General features: G+C 34.4%; 1 long non-coding RNA gene across 1 annotated transcript in view; it reads left to right on the top strand.

Moving 5' to 3' along the window:
• Positions 1-19,763, top strand: part of LOC118528435 (uncharacterized) — a 1,879,419-nt gene that overhangs the window by 214,073 nt on the left and 1,645,583 nt on the right. The window lies entirely within an intron of this gene.

Below are 19,763 nucleotides of genomic sequence, written 5' to 3'. Positions count from 1 at the left end.
CCCCCTGCTTGTGGTCCTGCTCTCTCTCTATCTCTCTGTCAAATAAATAAATAAAATCTTAAAAAAAAATAAAATAAAACAGGATAGCCAAAATTTTGAAAACACAATTTTAAGTGGAAAATGTAAGTCTTCAAGTAAATAGAATAAAAATAATAGGTATGTAAACAAAGAGAGATTGAGATAAGAAAACTGAAGTATTGATGTCTGAAGTCCAATAACAAATTCTAGGAAAAGAAAACCAAATGTGTGTATAATGGTGGAGGGTGAGGGATGATAGGGGGTTGAATAGTGATTAAGTTTTACAATTTTTTTTTCAGAACTGAAGGACAGCAGTTTCTAGATTGATAAGGACCACCAAGTACCTAATAAAATGAATAGAAAAGTGTTTCCTTCATGATATATTATTGTTAAATTTCAGACTATCATAGAAAATCACAAAGTTTTCAGAGAAAATATAGATCTCATACTGAAAGGGTCTTAATATTTAAAAGGTAAAACAGTTACCAACCTAGAATTCTATACCCCAGCAAACTATTAAGTATGAAACTGGAATGAAGATATTTTCAGATAAATCAGTTTTAAAAAATATTTCATCCTCACTACGTGTTCTTAGGAGATGACAGGAAGATATTTTCAAGCATGAATGGATGAATGAATGAATGAAAGAATGAAGAGGAACACATGGGATATAGGTTTCTGAGCTTCAACATAGGAGGGAAGTGAAAATATTTCTCAGGATAATGTTTAGGAGTGTCATGGTGACCTGAGTGGATTTCCAAATGAAATTATACAGTATGCTTTAAAAGGAATCAAACTGGACATGGAACAATATCATTAAAAAAATAGAAATATAATTAACAATAACAACAACAACAATAATAATAAGGGGACTGAAAATTTGCTTCACGTCTTTGACCACATCATGATACTACATTTCTGTCAGTGTTAGGAGGCATTAGTGATGAGTACATAGAGAAATAGAACACACACACACAAAACAAACTAGGACTTCTTTACTGAAGAATCAACTGAGATACAGTTATGTAAATATATGTGCTCCGTAACATTGTCCATGGCTCAGTTTTATATAATATTTTATAGGGATAAAAACATAAACTCTGATTTTTGGCTTAGAAATTGTGATAGAACTGGGGCGCCTGGGTGGCTCAGTTGGTTAAGCGTCTGACTCTTGGTTTTGGCTCAGGTCGTGATCTCAGGGTCCTGAGATCAAACCCCCGGTCGGGCTCTGGGCTTGGTGTGGAGTCCGCTTCAGAGTCTCTCTCTCCCTCTCCCTTTGCCCCTCCCACTCATTTGTTCTTTCTCTCTCAAATAAATAAATCTTTAAAAAAAAATTGTGAAAGAAGTTTTGAGAGGCTGAAGGAGGGAACCTGCAAGTGTGTGCATGTGTGCTATAAAAGAGTTCCATCCTCGCTTTTCATACTAGGAAGGTACTACATAGTATTCAAAATTGAGAAACCATGAAGCAGCTGTTTAAGCACTTTGTTTAGAAGTATTATGGTAAATACGGTAAAGACTGTTAAATATGGTAAAGAATCAGCCAACTGTCTTCTGAAAGTGACACCTGTATTATGCTGCTGGATGTTACTAGACTTAAAGCATCATTTGATGTGTCAAAACTGTGTATTTATTTGACAACAGTACACATAAAAATGTTTAAATGATGTAATAGAAACAAGTAAGGGACCAGGCGTGGTTTCATAGACACCAAATAAGAACATACCTCAAAAGTTAACCTGAAACTAACAAGACATTGCTTTTTGTTTGTTTTTTCCCAGTTTATGCTTTGGGCCAACAAATACCTTTCCAACCCTAGATTTCATTCCGAGGAAGGTTAATTAATAGTATCCAAGTTTCTCATGATATGAAATACATTTAAAATTTTACTGTAAATACTTTTGCTCCTTTCTGCGGGGGTGGGGAGGTTGAACCAACATATATTTGTATTCAGAGACACATAGATAAAAATGAAACAGCTTCCTGCCTGGATCTTCCAGAAGTCCATTTCGTCCAACCTTCATTCTTTCTCCTGGAGCTCTGGCTGCACTTTTTTCATTTCTCTACTCAAATTATTTGCTGTACTCCTATCCCTCTGAGAGCTTATTAAGTAAGTGTCCAACTGATCTAAGAAACAAACTGTTTTATGTAAGGTGCACAAAGGAACTAATTATAGCATGGTAACTTTATATTTTAGCATGTTTGCATTCTGGCAAAGTAGACACTGAAGAAGGGATCTGATCTTGAGAATTACAGGAGCTGGGAATGTCCCAGATCCGTTTTTGACAGATAGTTCCCCCAGACCATTTATCTCACACTGTTACACACAGGGCAAGTATACCATGTTCTGTAATACAGTTTTGTGCATGATTATTCAAGCACACTTTAGGAGAAACTTACAGTCCTTGTTGTTTGTTCTTTCATAAAGATAGATTGTTCTTGAGTATTTTTTCCTCACATGTCAAAAATTCTTTAATCTTTTGACCTTGAACCCTTTAATCAGACACATTGTGAGATTTTGTAGCAATCTCTCTTTTCTGGTTACACTATTTATCAAGTTACCACTCATGCATCAGTACTTGCTATGTATTCACATGTGATGGTCCTGTTGTGGGCACTTATAGTTCCAGAACCTTCTACAAAGCAAGGACTCAGACTGAACTTCAGGAGATATTGACCAATAGTGTGACATTAACTGCAGTATCTAAGATACTAGGTTTATTTATGATATTCATTTTTTAATAGTTCAAGCTTTTACATTCTCGAGAAATGCCATTAAGAGATTTTTTTAAAAACAATTTCTCTTTTTTTTTTTTCTCCTTTTCCCAAGTATGTGCATTGCTTATTCTTTACTTATAACCCACCAAGGACATTTGAACTTAACTATAGAACTTCTCTCTGATAATTCACAAAGGAATCTACTTTAACAGATGAAGAGGAGTTTTCTAAACTTTATTTGAAACATATGGCTGATAAAGTACTGGGCTGCTGTTATTCCCTTTTGGAAAGTCTAGTAGTATGCTATTTTAGTTGATTATATGGGAAGCTGGATTATTAAAAATATCCATGCCTCTTCTGGCTAGCAACTTTTTTTTTTTTTAAGATTTTATTTATTTATTTGACAGAGAGAGAGATAGTGAGAGCAGGAACACAAGCAGGGGGAGTGGGAGAGGGAGAGGCAGGCTTCCCGCTGAGCAGGGAGCCCGATGTGGGACTCGATCCCAGGACCCTGGGATCATGACCTGAGCCGAAGCCAGACACTTAATGACTGAGCCACCCAGGCACCCCAAAGCTAGCAACTATTTTATGGTATAAACAACTCTTTCTTTTTGAGAAGAGACATGTGTTTGAAATAAAGCTTTATAATAAAATAGCAATCTGATATTTGATGAATATATTTGAAAATATTTTTTTTCTTAAAAATGAGAATTAAACTAATCTTGGGAACAGACTAGGGCAAATTCAATGCAGTTTTGCCAAAATGGACCTCAGGAAATACTGCAAAATGAAACTCCCTAACATCCTACTCCTATGTATGAAATATCTTCAATTTTCATATCCTTCATCTCACATAAGACCTGTAAGACAAAAGAATGTAGGTCTAAAACTCAATTTTCAATTTTCAGTTTCAATATTCAAATTTCAAATTTCAATACTCAAAATTTCAGACCTGAATAATAATTAAATAGTTATATGTCAGTATACTTATCTCAATTAAAGAAATAGTATTAATGCCAGTATTGTGGCAAAACTTTAAGACCAAAAACCAATCCTCACATTGCATAACTGGTATTTTCTTTGTAGGTAAACTTTAAACCTTTTTTTTTATTCACAAATTTAAAAAATTATTTGAATTAATTATAATCATATATAAAAGGTAAACATGACTTAGTAATAGTATTTTTTCTAATTTCAAACTACTTCTAAATTTACGTTATTTCAGACATTTCAGAAATTAAAAATGTCTTGGCATAACTCAAAACTGATTGGGTTATAGTAGCGTCATTGTTTTAGATTTTCCAGTTTAAGCAGATGGATTCTGCAGTGGACTGAATGTCCAGTTCCTACAATGAAACCTAATCCCCAACGTGAAGGTATTTGAGATGAAGCCTTGGTCTTTGGTGAGGTGACCAATTGGTCTTCAGGACAGAGCCCTCATAAATGGGATTAGTGCCCTTATAAAAGAGCCACGAGAGAGCTATCTCACCCTTCCACCTTCCATATGAGGAAACACTGAAAAGAAAGCCATCTATGAACCAGAAAGTGGGCTCTTACCAGGCATGGAATCTGCCTGCAACTTGATTTTGGACTTCCCAGCCTCTTTATAAAAATATCTCTGATGATGCATCTTTTTTCTTCACTGTGGAATCTAAGTTTCAAACTCACTTCATCTGTCTGAATGGACAAATGGAGACTCCCTTCTTAAGCCCTTGGCTTCCCAAATCAAGGGAAAGCATATTAGGTAGTCTCAGGAGCTATCTCCCGGTACTCTGTGTGAATCAAGAAATTTATGGGTCATAGAATTTAAATAAGTCTGTAAGTCTGACCAGCTCAACATTACTCTAAAAGCAAAATATGTTATTCATCTTCAATACATGCATTGTTTTCTGAATAATTGTTACATAATTTACGTTGTTTGGATTTAACTACCATTTAGACAGGGCTGTTCCTTTTAAAGATCATTTAGAAATTAGCAAGTAATATGATAAGTAACTAATTTTGTAATGAATAATTTTACTGATGGGGTACCTGGGTGGCTCAGTAGGTTAAGCATCTGACTCTTGATTTCAGCTCAGATCATGATCTCAGGGTGGTGAGATTGGAGCCCAGCTTCGGGCTCCATGCTCAGCACAGAGTCAGCTTAGGATTCTCTCTCCTTCTCCCTCTGCCCCTCCCCTCTCTAAAATAAATGAATGAATGAATGAATGAATGAATGAATGAATAAATAAATAAATAAATAAATAAATAAATAAAATCTTAAAAAAAATAATCTTACAGATAATTACACGATCTACTCAGTAACTTATATTCATAGAGCTTAGTTTTCCACCACTGTGGAGTGGTCAAAGAATCCACACTTCCCAGCAAGAATCCTTCAAATGTTCTTTTTTTTCTTCTTCTTATTAAACCTTCTCAAATACCTGTTATTCCTTCTATATTCCGTCTAAATTTCCTGTATTTCAGCCACCCAGAAATACTAGTAGTTACTCTTTTATACTCCGTTTAGTTTTTCATATCTTTTAATGTTCATGTTGAGCTGAATTGTTTTTTAATCTATCGAAACTGAGTGATCTACCATTCCCAACAAGCCAAGTGTCCCCCTTCCCAGGAAACAAACCTCAGGTCATTATTGTCAAATTAAATTGTATTTGGCTTTTCTTTCCAAGTTATTCTATTCAATTACTTTTTAGTACCTGTAACATGGTTGAATTTGCCTTTTTTATATGTGACTAGTGGTACAAGGTGTATATGTAATTCATTTGTATCTGGTTAGAGAAATCTCTGTTTCCATATACGTGAGGTGTCATTGGAGGACAGTATTCTTTTAAATATCAACTTTAATAATCATATATGATCTAATGTAGTTTCTTCATAAAGTAGTTCTGTATCATTTTGATCGTCTGAGTTTAAACAGTGTTCAAGCTCATGGAAACAACAGGATATATTTACAATAATTCACAAAGTTGTTCCCAAGGGTGTTTTTTTTTTTTTTTTTTCAGTGTTTCAGTGTTTCTGACTGTTTACAAAACTGGATTTTAGTGACCCAAGAAATCTTTCTCCAGCTGAATAACTCACATTTAGACTGACAACTTACCTCCAATATCACTTCACCACAAAGCTCTCTCTGGTAGATTGGTGGCCCCAACTTCTCTGTTCTTTTAGTGTAATAAATTTACTACCCTGAAACATTAACAGGTGCACTGAGTAATAATACAGTGTTTATACATTGTATGAGTACTCTGGGCCTTCCAATTAGTATCTGTTGGATAACCAAAGGAGGGCATGAATTAAATGAATAGATGGATCAACGAAATTTACCTAACACTTTAAATCAGGTAGCTTAAAGAATATGAAGCATATGGGGCGCCTGGGTGGCTCAGTTGGTTAAGCGACTGCCTTCGGTTCAGGTCATGATCCTGGAGTCCCTGGATCGAGTCCCGCATCGGGCTCCCTGCTCGGCAGGGAGCTTGCTTCTCCCTCTGACCCTCCCCCCTCTCATGTGCTCTCTCTCTCTCTCATTCTCTCTGTCTCAAATAAATAAATAAAATCTTTAAAAAAAAAAAAAAAAGAATATGAAGCATATGTACCTTATAGTAGTTTAAACCTTGTAAATGAAGATAAAAAGAAATATCTTTCACTCAGAAATATGTTTATAAGTGATACAAAAATTCTCAATTAAGTCTTCTTTGGAATTTAAATACTAACCTGTTTATGGTCACATGAAATTTGGAATTAAAGTTCGATACAGAAACTATGGCCAGATTCCATATATATTGGTAAATTTATTAATAAGGACTGACCTATTCCAAACATATGTTATAGAATAGATGTGACAACATATTTAAGAATAAATTTCTTTTCTTCTCTTTTTTCTTTTTTTTTTTTTTTTAGTTTCAGAGGTAGAGTTTAGTGATTCATCACTTGCATATAACACCCAGGGCTCATTACATCAAGTGCCCTCCTTAATGCCCATCAGCATTTACCTCATCCCCCACCAACCTCCCCTCCAGCAACCCTAGTTTGTTTCCTATAGTTAAGAGTCTCCTGTGGTTTTTCTTCCTCTCTGACTTCATTTTATTTTATTTTTCCCTCCCTTCCCCTATGACCCTCTGTTTTTTTCTTCAATTCCTAATATGAGTGAAATCATATGATAATTGTCTTTCTCTGACTGACTTATTTTGCTTAGCATAAGTTCCATCCATGTTGTTGCAAATGGTAAGATTTCATTTTTTGATTAATATCCCATTGTGTGTGGGTGTGTATGTGTATGCATGTGTATGTATATGTGTGTGTATATGTGTGTGTGTGTGTGTGTGTGTGTGTGTGTGTATGTATATATATATAAAACTTCTTCATTATCCATTCACCTGTGGATGGACATCTGGGCTCTTTCCATATTTTGGCTATTGTAGACATTGCTGCTATAAACATTGGGGTGTAGGTATCCCTTAAAATCACTATGTTTGTATCCTTTGGATAAATACCTAGTAGTGCAATTGCTGGGTTGTAGGGTAGCTCTATTTTTAACATCTTGAGGAACCTCCATACTGTTTTCCAGAGTGGCTGTACCAGCTTGCATTCCCACCAACAGTGTAGGAGGGTTCCCCTTTCTCTGCATCCCCGCCAACATCTGTCGTTTCCTGGCTTGTTAATTTCACCCATTCTGACTGGTGTGAGGTGATATCTCATTGTGGTTTTGATTTGTATTTCCCTGATGATGAGTGATGTTGAGCATTTTTTCATGTGTCTGTTGCCCATTTGAATGTCTTCTTTGGAGAAATGTCTGTTCATGTCTTCTGCCCATTTCTTGACTGGATTATTTGTTTTTTGGGTGTTGAGTTCTTCATAGATTTTGGATACAAGTCCTTTATCTGATAAGATATTTGCAAATATCCTCTCCCATTCTGTAGGTTGTCTTTTAGTTTTGTCGACTGTTTCGTTTGCTGTGCAAAAGCTTTTTATCTTGATGAAATCCCAATAGTTCATTTTTGCTTTTGTTTCCCTTGCCTTTGAAGACGTGTCTAGCAAGAAGTCGCTGCAGCTGAGGTCAAAGAGATGTTGCCTGTGTTCTCCTCTAGGATTTTGATGGATTCCTGTCTCACATTTAGGTCTTTCATCCATTTTGAGTTTATCTTTGTGTATGGAGTAAGAAAATGGTCCAGTTTCATTCTTCTACATGTGGCTGTCCAATTTTCCCAACACCAGTTTTTGAAGAGACTGTCTTTTTTCCATTGGACATTCTTTCCTGCTTTGTCAAAGATTAGTTGACCATAGAGTTGAGGGTCCATTTCTGGGTTCTCTACCCTGTTCCATTGATCTATGTGCCTGTTTTTGTGCCAGTACCATACTTACTGTCTTAATGATTACAGCTTTGTAAAGAAGAAATTTTTTAAGGCAAGTTTTTCACAAAAATAATATAATTTGCTTTTATTTATAATTTATTGTTAATCATGTCATATTTAAAATGCAAAAAAAGTTAAATGCACAGTTTAATGAAATATATTAATGTGAACTCCTTTGTAACCATTGTCCCATGAAGAAACAAAGCAGTATTATTATACCAAAAGTGCCCTGAGTTCTCCCTCCCAACTATACTAACCTTTCTCCTGCTTAAAAAAAAAAAATCTTTTTTGACTTTTTAAATAATAATTTCTTTTCTTCGTATTTTCAGGCCCCAACTTTTCAACTCTATTTTACAACTTAAGAATATATCTCTCCTTACTGTTTTTTACCTTGCTGATTTTTGAACTTTATTTTTTTTTAATTTTTGAACTTTATATAAATTGAATCATACAGTATGTGTGTATTCTTCTGGCTCATGTTGTGTTTGTGAGATTTGTACATATTGGGTATGTGTAGCTGCTTTACATGTTTATTTCTTTATAGTATTACAGTATATAAATATACCATTTTCAATTCATTATTTGACTGATTGGCATCTGAGTTGTTTCTAAAGTTGGGGCTATTATAAATGACACTGATCAGATCATTATTGTGCATGGCTTATGGAGTATATCTGAACCCATTTTGGGGGGCAGGGATTTACCTGTAAGTGACAGGGAGTCAGATCATAGTCTCTAGTAGATAAGGACAACCTGTTTTCTAAAGGGTTTGTACCTGTTTCCACCTCTATCAGCAGTGCAAGAGAGTGATTTTTGCTCTGCATCCTTGCTAGCATGTGAGATCACCACTCCTTTTCATTTTTGCTGTTCTGGTGTGTGTAGTTTTATCTATTTCACTTACTAAGTTCAAGCTAATAATACATGGTGGCATGTACTGAAATGTTATTATATTTAGAAAAGCATCAATTTCTAGATCTAATACCTTCTCTAATGTTTCAATTAAGATAATGCTTGTAAATTATTTAATATTTAACACTCAATAATTAAGAACAATTATTTTCTGAAGTTCTTGTCCCTTAGTCTAATTTTGCCTTTACCAGATCAAATGCCATCTTTTAGAATGTAAAGATAAATTATAAAATACCCTGTTAACCTCCCTGTGAGTTAATTTTATGTAATTAGAATCTTTCTCCATTTCATTAAGGTGCTTCTTTTCCCTATGCAAATAATTCCCCAGGGAGAGAGAGTGAAACACACACAACTTTGGTATAGTTTTCTCATTTTTATTTGCCATAAAATATATTGAAATTTTAAAACTCTGTCTGAAATTTGCTTGCCAGTGTGTTTCCCAAAGTTGTGGTACAAAGTTTCATGAACATATTGCTGTTGATACTTCCTCTTTGTCTGGCGATACTTGGCTCCCTTTATTCTTAGAATAAGGTGATACTAAAACAAAACAAAACAAAAAAACAACAACTGTGAGCTTTATAGACAATAAAATCTTGTTATCAAACGGGCTTTGGGGGAGCTAGATATTACTTTCCAGGAATGCAACAATACCAAAATGGGGCAGGCTTTGCTCTGGAGTAACATTTCCCAAGCCAGCCATTTGAAATTTCTCAGAACAATTTCTTCAGTGTTCCTTTGCTGGTTTGCTTGTAAGAAATTTTGTTTTTGCCACGGATAAACATGTGACCATTGAATTTCTGCAAACCAGAGTAGAGAAAGGTAGGCCAGGGACTGTTGTCAGTTTCCCAACTCACAAGAAGCTTGTGCTGATGCTGCCATTTCTCATCAGAATCCGTCCTCATGTTCCTGCCCCTTTGTGTTTTACCTGCTCTGGCTTCTTCTGCTTGGCTTCACAAGTTGTACCATATCCACTTGTGTTTCATCATCCAGAGATGTCTTGAAATATCTTGCCTTTACTGTTTTTTTCTTGATCTCCTTTGTTGTGTAGAAATTTATCTTTTCCCTCTTTACTGTCACTTTAATGGGGTTTTATTAGGGAGAAGCGATAAACTCAAGTCCTCAACATATCTTACTGATTTCCTACAGAAACTCACTTACTTATTTTAGCATTGGTAGTAAAGAAGAGTTAGAGAATCAAACAAATGCTTTCTTTGGTGAACATTTTATTTTACCTCTTAATGGGCTCTAAAAATTTTGTCAGATAGGATCCTTATCACATTTCTTGGCCTAATGTTGTAGTATGCAATTGGATTATATTTTTTTTCACATTTTATATGTGATTTTGGTAAGCATACCTAAAATATAGAAGGGGCAGTAATTTTCTTTTTAAGTGCATCCTTTGCTAGCTTCTGATGCCAGAGTTATTTTCCCTTTCTTACAGTTACTTGAATACATCACAGGATTTTTTTTCTATGCTAAACAATAGGGCACCATTTATAAAAGCATGCGGATTTAAATACTTGTCATGAATCTGCTATAAAATCTTCTGGAACTAGAGTCTTTTGGGGTGGTCTAACTTTGATAACTTTCTCATTTTTCTTTTCATTTTGCTCTGCTCATGTGTTACACAAGAAATAATGTAAGGTGTCATTTTTATGTAATAACTCACACAAAATATATATGGCATACATGGAATAAAGCTTGAAGTAAATCCCCTGCACACACACACCCACACACACACACACACACATATGTGCACACTATGTACCTCCACACATTCTCTTTCTCTCCTACCCTCTTTCCCTCCCAACTACCCTTCCTAAAGGTGATGGTTTTTCTCCTTCTTCTCCTTTTTCTATACACGCACGCACGCGCACACACACACACACACACACACACATTTCCATTATTATTCTTTTCTGCCATCAAAATGTGCCATTCTGCATTACATTTCCCTAACAGGTTTACTTTGAGGAATTTTCCATGTTTGTTCATGTAACCATATCATTCTTTTTAATACTTCTTCGTTTTTATTGTGATTTGTTTGGTTTGGACTTACGCCATTTATTTTGTGTTTCCTATGTACTTTTTGCCTTTTTGTTGGCAATGTTGTTTATCTTTTGTGTTTCTTTAGATTTTTTGTTTTCATTTCTCTAGTATTTAAAAATTTTGTACTTTATTTCTCACCCTCTAAATAGTATTGCTGTCTCAAACATACATATTTAAACATTTTTAAAAATCAATGTCTAGAGTTAATTGGTATCTTTCTTCCCTGCAACCCCAATATTAACATGCTTTTCCTGCTCTCAATCTGAATCCCAGAGTAAATTTCTAGCAATTTCGTCCTAAGTAAGGATAATTGGAGAATAAACAAGCCTTACAGCACCATTGCTGTTTAAAGCCCTGTTCTTGGATTTCTCTTTACCCATTTACTGTGTCTTACATTGTAAATTTTCTTTTGGAGGGTGCAGTTTTTTGTTTCTCCCATGCAACCCATTTATGTTTGCATCCTTTTGAATGTGTCTTTGACAGAGAATAGGATTATATGTTCAAACCAATTTTTTGTCAGATATTTGAAGAGAGTTTGACATTATCATCACCATCCAATGTTGCTGAGGGAACTCTAATTCTGAAGGAAATCTGTTTATTGTTCCGCTGTCACATTCTCGGTTTAACTTTTATTTTTTTCTCCAAGTCATTATATTCTTCAGTATTTCCCAATTCTTACATTTTGTTCATCTCTCAGTTTTAAAACTTACTGTCTCTGAAAATAGTGTTCCATTGTAAGTGTTTAGGTGACTATAAAGTTATTAAGTAAGAACCATTTTCCCACCGAATATTTTTTTAAAATTCTCTTGTCATGTAACATTTAATGATGAGCATGTATGCCTTTTTGTTGTTGACACCCTTTAGAGTTTAAATATTTTCTCTGCTTATATGACAGTAGGAGCATTTTTTCCCTTCCATTAAGATTTTCCCCAAGATATGTCCAAATCTGAGTCTCTTTACATTTATTTTGCCTTTTACATAATGAGACTTTTCAATTTGTCACGCACAGATTTTTTCAGCCCACTAAACTTGTCTTTAGTTAGTTATATACTGTCTCTAACTGCTTCTCTTCTGGGTTCTTTTCTTCTGTTCTCTTCTTTTATAAGACCTGTAACTATGATGTTCGAGGGTTATGGATTGTCCTCCATACCTAATGCTGCTTTCTCAATATTTCCATCTTCTTTTTACTTTTTCCTCTGAATTTAAGAGTACTGCTTAGATAAATAATCTACTGTTCTGTTTTGATTTTTTGAAGTGTCATTTCTACTCTAATCAGCTGGCCAATTAAAAAAAAACTCTGTCTCTCTCTCACACACACACACGCACAGCCTTCATGCAGTGTCATGTCTAGAGGAAAAAAAAACTGGCTGAGAGAGATACAGAAATAAAATTTAAGCTATTTATTAATAGTACATAATTTTTTACTTTTAAGCTCAAATGCAATTCCTGCATAAAATCCAGTTCATGATTTTGGAATGGGATTGAGAATTGTTATTTACTAAATATTCCTAGGGTATTTAATAAGCCATGAGTTGTTACTATCAGATTTCTGTTTTGTTTGGTGTTTTAAGTGGCCCATTTTATCTAATCTTCATAATTTATCATCTAAATTTCATGTATGTATAACTTGTCCTGGGCCACAAGATTGTTTTTGGGATCCGGGGCTGAATGATTCATTTCAGATTCTATTTTTTTGAAGAAAATTTCCAAAATATAAGCATGCTTTAAAAAAAAATCACACCTACCTTGAAGAAGGATAAGCATAAACATTAGCCAATTCAAGAACTTTACAATTATTTACAATTAAGGCCTTGAAATATTTTCTTTCTTTTTTTTTAAGATTTTATTTATTTGAGAGAGAGAGAGGGCACAGAGGGAAAAGCAGACTCTCCGCTGAGCAGAGAGCCAGATGTAGGGCTCTATCTCAGGACCCTGAATCACAACGTGAGCCAAAGGCAGACACTTAAGTGACTGAGCCACACAAGACTATAAAATATTTTCAACATTAACTAACTTGTAATTACATAATTTAGATTGCAGTGATTATAACCTTTACAGAAAATAATTAGCCAAGAAAAGATACTTAGACCGAAGACTGGTAAGTACTTATATTTTTAATATCTAAAATTCACTGAAGAAATTGTGATGTATAATTTTAGCATTGACCATTACAATAAACTTTGTTTAAAAAATTAAAAGTTACATATGAACCAGCAAAGACAACTCTACAGAGACAATAGGAATGTTTTAAAAACCCAAAAGAAGGCGCTATAAGTAGCTTAAAATTAAATATTCTAAGATCTTATTTATTCTTTGAGAATAAATAAAAAGGAAAGAGAACATGTGTATTTGTGGAACTCATGCAGCTTATTCCCAACAAGCTTATAGGGAAGTGGTATAATATTCTTTTGCTCTCACAAGAAAACTGACATTGGGAAGCCATAAATGACTTTGATTACAATTATTCAAAAATAAAAATAAATGATCACTAAAATTCAAACCTGATGTGTTCCATCTCTTTCGACAAAACATCCCTCGTCGTCATATAACATTTTTCTAAAACCTTGAGATCCAGAATATTAAGTTTGTCTTTAATATTTACCTCCTGAGCAGTTTCACTTAAAAAAATAAAAAGAGAGAATGATGTGTAAAATAATAAAGAAGATCAATAAGAACTATCATTTATTGGAATCTGTTTATCAATGAGTTATGTGCTGTTATTCCTGTTTACAGATGAGGAAACTGAGACACAAATTTAAGTAATATTTCCAAAGCCCTGCAGCTACTAAGTGGTAGGGAGTGAATTCAAATCACACAGTCTGGCTCTAACTCATCCCTCCTGAACGCATGACAAAATACTACCTTCCCTGTAAGATGCTGCCAAACCACCATAAGCTGAAGTTGTTAACATTGATACATTTTCTTCTCCTTTAATTAAGGAAATAAAACATTAGAAATAAAATTGAAATTCCCAGTCTCATCCATTTCTCTCCTCAGGCAATATTTGGCATGAGCTTAATTAGAGCCCATTATTTTTAAATAAATGAATACATAAATGTCCATTATGTGCACACTAGTACTGTTCTGTATGTGAGGCATGTTGCCTTTCATATCATTCTGAAAATTATTATTTTCATTCAATATTAATATTTAAATGTCTATGAATGGTATAGAATAATTTAGTTCATTCTTTTTTATTACTCTTTAGTAATCCATTTAATGAATAAGTTGCATTTTTTTTTTTCCTTTCCCCTTTGGAAACCTTTTACAAGTTCTTTTCTCTTTGAAAAACTTTTGAAAAAAAAAAAAACACCAAAGTTTTTGCCATCACAAGCAATGTTATCCTGGATATTAATGTACATGTCTCCTTGTGCAAAAGTTTGCAAAATTCTCCTGAGCAGTGCCACCCAGAGTATACAACGAGGACATAGAGAACATGAGCCAGGGTGTAAATTGACACACTAAGTTCATTAAGAAAGTCTTGCTTAAAAAATGTCAACAACAGAATTATGAGTTTACTGACATGGTTTTAGCTGATTTATATCAGGCGTCTGAAATAACACAAAAGCTCCCTGCCTCAATGCATACTGAAGACCACCTGCCAAGCAGTGCCTTCCACGGACCACCCTGCACAGTATGGCTCTAGAGCGTGGATTAGGAAATAGAATTGCAGTATTGTAAGGTTTCATTTTTACTGTTCGTTGCCAGTTTGCTCCCCATTGTGGTTACTCCAGTTATACTTCCCCTGCAGAGTGTGATATATTCACTTACCTTCTGTCATTGTTAGCATTTGATATTGTTGGCCGCTTAAATTTCTGCCAGTCTGGTAGATGAGGAATGGTGTCTTATTGTCGTATTAATTTGCATTTTCTTTATTACCAGCTTCTGGTAAAGCTAATAAAGCTAATAATGATATATTGTCATTATTAGCTTTTTTTCCTACCATTTGGGTAATAAATGCCTGCCCTTTTCTCTCTTTTTTTTAAGTAGTTAATATCTTTTTCCAGCTATATTGACATATAATTAACATATAACATTGTGTAAGTTAAGGTTTACAATGTGATGACTTTATGCACATACGTATTGCAAAATACCATCAATAAGATTAGTTAACACATCAGGGCACCTGGGTGGCTCAGTCGGTTAAGTGTCTGCCTTTGGCTCAGGTCATGGTCCCAGAGTCCCGGGATCGAGTTCTGCATCGGGGTCCCTGCTCGGCGGGGAGTCTGTTTCTCCCTCTGCTCTTCATCCTGCTTGTGCTCTCTCTCTCGCTCTCAAATAAATAAATAAATAAAATCTTTAAAAAAAAGATTAGTTAACACATCTTTCATGTCACAAAATTATATTTTTTTCATAATGAGAACATTTAAGAAATATTCTCTTAGCAACTCTCAAGTATATAATATTGTTAAACATGGTTACCATGATGTATGTACATTAGATTCCAAGAACTTATTTGTTTTATAACTGGATGAGCATCTTAGAACTTTTTCCAACATCTCTCCATTTCCCACACCCTATAGCCCCAGGCAATAGCCATTCTACTCTGTTTCTATGAGTTTTGCTTTTTCTGATCCCACATGTAAGAGAAGACAGCACAGAATTTGCCTTTCTGTGTCTGATTTATTTCACTAAGAAAGGTCCATGTTGTTGCATGGCAGAGTTTCCTTCCTCTTTATGGCTGGATACTATTCCACAGAGTGTGTGTGTGTGTGTATGTGTGTGTGTGTGTGTGTGTGTGCGCGCGCGTGCGCGTGTGCATGTGTTTCACATATTCTTTATTCACTCATCCATCCATCCATGTCCATTTTCGGTTGTTTCCACATCTTGGCTATTGTAAATAATGCTCCAGCGAACATGGAAATTCAGATATCTCTTTGACAGAGCAATTTTATTTCCTTTGAATGTGCACCCTAGAAGCTGAAATGCTGGATCATATGGTAGTTGTAAAAGTTTTTGAGGAACTTCCATAGTGTTTTCCATAATGGCTGTACCAATTTACATTCCCACCAATAGCGTACAAGGGTTCCCTTTTCTCAACATCCTTACCAACACTTATCATCACATCTTTTTTATGATAATCATTCTAGCAGATGTGAGGTGATACCTCATTGTGGTTTTGATTTGCATTTCCTTGATAGTTGATGATGTCAAGCACCCTTTCCTGTACTTCTTGGCCATTTGCATGTCTTCTTTGGGAAAATCTCTATCCAGATCACATGCACATTTTTGAATTATGTGTTTTGTTTTGTTTTATTTTTGAGTACTGAGTTGCATGAGTTCCTTATATATTTGGATATTAACCCCTTGTAAGATATATGATTTAGAAGTATTTCCTGCCATTCCATAGATTGCCTTTCCATTTTGTTGTTTTTTTCTCTTTGTTGTGCAAAATCTTTTTAGTTTGATATGGTAGCACTTATTTATTTCTCTTTAGTTCCTTGTGTTTTTACTGTCATATTAAAAAAATCATTGCCAAGACCAGTGCCAAGGAATTTTTTCCCTAGATTTTCTTCTAGGAGTTTTATGGTTTCAGGTCTTACCTGTAAGTCTTTCATTCATTTTGAGATATTTTTCTGTGAGTGGTGTAGGATAGGGGTCCAATTTCTTTTTTTGTTGTTTTGTTTTGTTTTTGGTAAATATCCAGTTTCCCCCGTGCCATCTATTGAAGAGACCATCCTTTCTCCATTGAGCATTACTGACGCCTTTGTCAATAGCAGATGGCCATACAAGCATGGGTCTATTTCCGGCCTTTCAATTCTGTTCCATTGGTCTATATATCTATCTTTATACCAGTAACATATTGTTTTGTATACTGCTGCTTTATATTATAATTTAAGGCATGACGCTTTCAGCTTTGTTCTTTCTCAGTATTGCTTTGGCTCTTTGGGGTCTTTTGTGGTTCTATACAAATTCTAAGATTGTTTTTTTCTATTTCTGTGAAAAATGGCTTTGGACTTTTGATAAGGATTATATCAAATCTATAAATGGCTTGGGGTACTGTGGACATTTAATAGTATTAATTCTTCTGATCTATGAACATGGGATATCTTTCCATTCTTTGATATCTTCTTTATTTTTTCATTTTTCATAAGTTTCTTATAATTTTTACTATATAAAAAATAATTTTCAGCATAGAGGTCTTTCACCTTATCCCTAATTTTTTGGATGGTGTTGTGATAGGAATATTTTCTTTATTTCTTCTTCAGATACTCATTGTTACTATGTAGAACTGCACCTGATATTTGCATGTTAATTTTTTTATCCTGAAATTTTACTGATTTGTTTATCAGCTCTTAATAGTTTTTGGTGTTTTCTTTAGGGTTTTCTATTTATAAGATCATATCATCTGCAAACAGAGACAGTCTTACTTCTTTCTTTCTAATTTGGATGGCAAAATAAAAAAAAAAAAAAGTCCTTTTTTTCTTGCCTAATTTCTATGGCTAGGACTTTGAGTACTATGTTGAATAAAAGTAACAAGAGTGGGCACTCTTGTCTTGTTCCTAATCTTATAGAAAAAGCTTTCCACTTTACACAGAGTCTGATGTTAGCTGTATGTAGCCTTGTTATATGTGGCTTTTTTTTTTTTTTTTTAAGAGAAGGAAAGAGGGTGGGGGTGGGGAGGGGCAGAGAATCTCAAGCAGGCTCCATGCCCAGCATGGAGCCCCACATGGGGCTTGATCTCACAACCCTGAGATCATGATCTGAGCCAAAATTGAAAGTCAGATGCTTAACCAACTGAGCCACCCAGGTGTCCCATCATATGTGGCTTTAAGATGTCCAAGTATATTCTTTCTATACCCAAATGTTGAGATTTATTATCATGAAAGGATGTTAAACTTTGTCAAATGCTTTTTCTGTATCTATTGAGATAATGATATACTTTTTATTCTTCATTCTATTAATGTGGTATATCACATTTATTGATTTTGAATATTGAACCACCCTTGCACGTCAGGGATAAATTTCATGTGATCAAGGTGTATGATCTTTTTAATGTGCTGTTGAATTTTGTTTGTGGGTATTGTGTTGAGAATTTTTGCTTTTATATTAATCAGGAATATTTTCCTGTAGTTTTTCTGTTTTTGTTTTTTCCTTGTAATGTTTTACTTGGCTTTGGTGGCAGTGTAATGATAACTTTGTAAAATGAGTTTAGTAGGAATATTCCTACACTTCAATATTTTGGAAGAGTTTGAGATATACAGGCATTCAGTCTTCTTTAAATGTTTGATAAAATTCATCAGTGAAATCATCTGGTCCTAGGCTTTTCTTTGTTGAAGGTTTTTGATTACTGGGTCAAAATCCATATTCATTAATAGTCTGTTCAGATTTTCTATTTCTTCATGATTCAGAGTTAGTAAATAGTACGTTTAGGAATTTATTTATTTTCTTCTAGGTTATCCAAAGTATTGACATTTAATTGATCATAGTAGTCTCTTAAAATCCTTTTTATTTCTGTGGTATCAATTGTAATGTATCCTCTTTCATTTCTGATTTTTATTTGAGTCTTCTCTCTTTTTCATTGTTAGTCTCAGTAAAGGTTTGTCAATTTTGCTTATCTTCTCAAAATACCAGCTATTAGTTTGGCTGATTGTTTCTATTGTTTTCTGGTCTCTGTTTCATTTACTTCTGCTGTGATCTTTGTTATTTTCTTCCTTTGGTAATTAGGCTTAGTTTGTTCTTTTTTTCTAGTTCCTTGACGATAAAGGTAAATTATATATTTGAGATCTTTCATTCTTCTTAGTGTAGACATTTATTACTATAAACTTTCTTCTGAGAACTGCTTTTTCTATGTCTTATAAGATTTGGTATGTTGTGTTTCCGTTTTTGTTTCAAGACTTTTGGAATTTTTTTTTCTTATGATTTCTTTGATCCAATTGTTGTTAGGAGTATTTTATTTAATTTCCATATATTTGTGAATATTCCAGTTTTCTTCTTGTTTTTAATTTCTAGTTTTATACCAAAGTGCTCAGACAAGAGACATGGTATGATTTCAGTCTTCTTAAATGTGATGAAACTTGTTTTGTGACCTAACATACGATCTTTGTTGGGGAATGTTCTGGTGCATTCAAGAAGAATGTATACTCTACTGCAACGGGATGGAATGTACTTACTGTATATATCTGTTAAGGCCATTTTGTTTAAAGTACAGTTATTGATTTTCTGTCTGGATGATCTATGAATTAATGAAAGTGAGGTATTGAATTCCCCTAATATTATTGCATTACTGTTTCTCCTTTCAGGTTTATTAATATTTCCTTATATACTTAGGTGGTTTTATAATGGGTGTATAAATATTTACAAATGTTGTGTAGAGGACATGTTACAAATGTCCTCTTGTTGGACTGATGCTTTTATTATTATACAAGACTTTTTTTGTCTCACTTACAGTGTTTGTCTTAAAGTCTATTTTGTTTGACATAAGTATTTTCTTAATATAAGTCTATTCATAAGTCTATTTCATGTTGGTTTCCATTTGCATGGAATACCCTTTTCCATCCCTTCACTTTGAGCCTATATTTGTCCTTAAACCTAAATTTAGTCTCACTTTTTTTAAAGATTTTATTTATTTATCTGAAAGAGAGAGAGAGAGAGCCCACACGAGAGAGCACAAGCAAGGGGAGCAGCAGAGGGAGAGGGAGAAGCAGGCTCTCTGCTGAGCAGGGAACCCAACGTGGGGCTCGATCCCAGGACCCTGGGATCATGGCCTGAGCTGAAGGCAGATGC

The sequence above is a fragment of the Halichoerus grypus genome, chromosome 3 (assembly GCF_964656455.1).
Source record: "Halichoerus grypus chromosome 3, mHalGry1.hap1.1, whole genome shotgun sequence".
Lineage (NCBI taxonomy): Eukaryota > Metazoa > Chordata > Mammalia > Carnivora > Phocidae > Halichoerus > Halichoerus grypus.
This window is presented reverse-complemented; position numbering and strand designations above follow the sequence as displayed.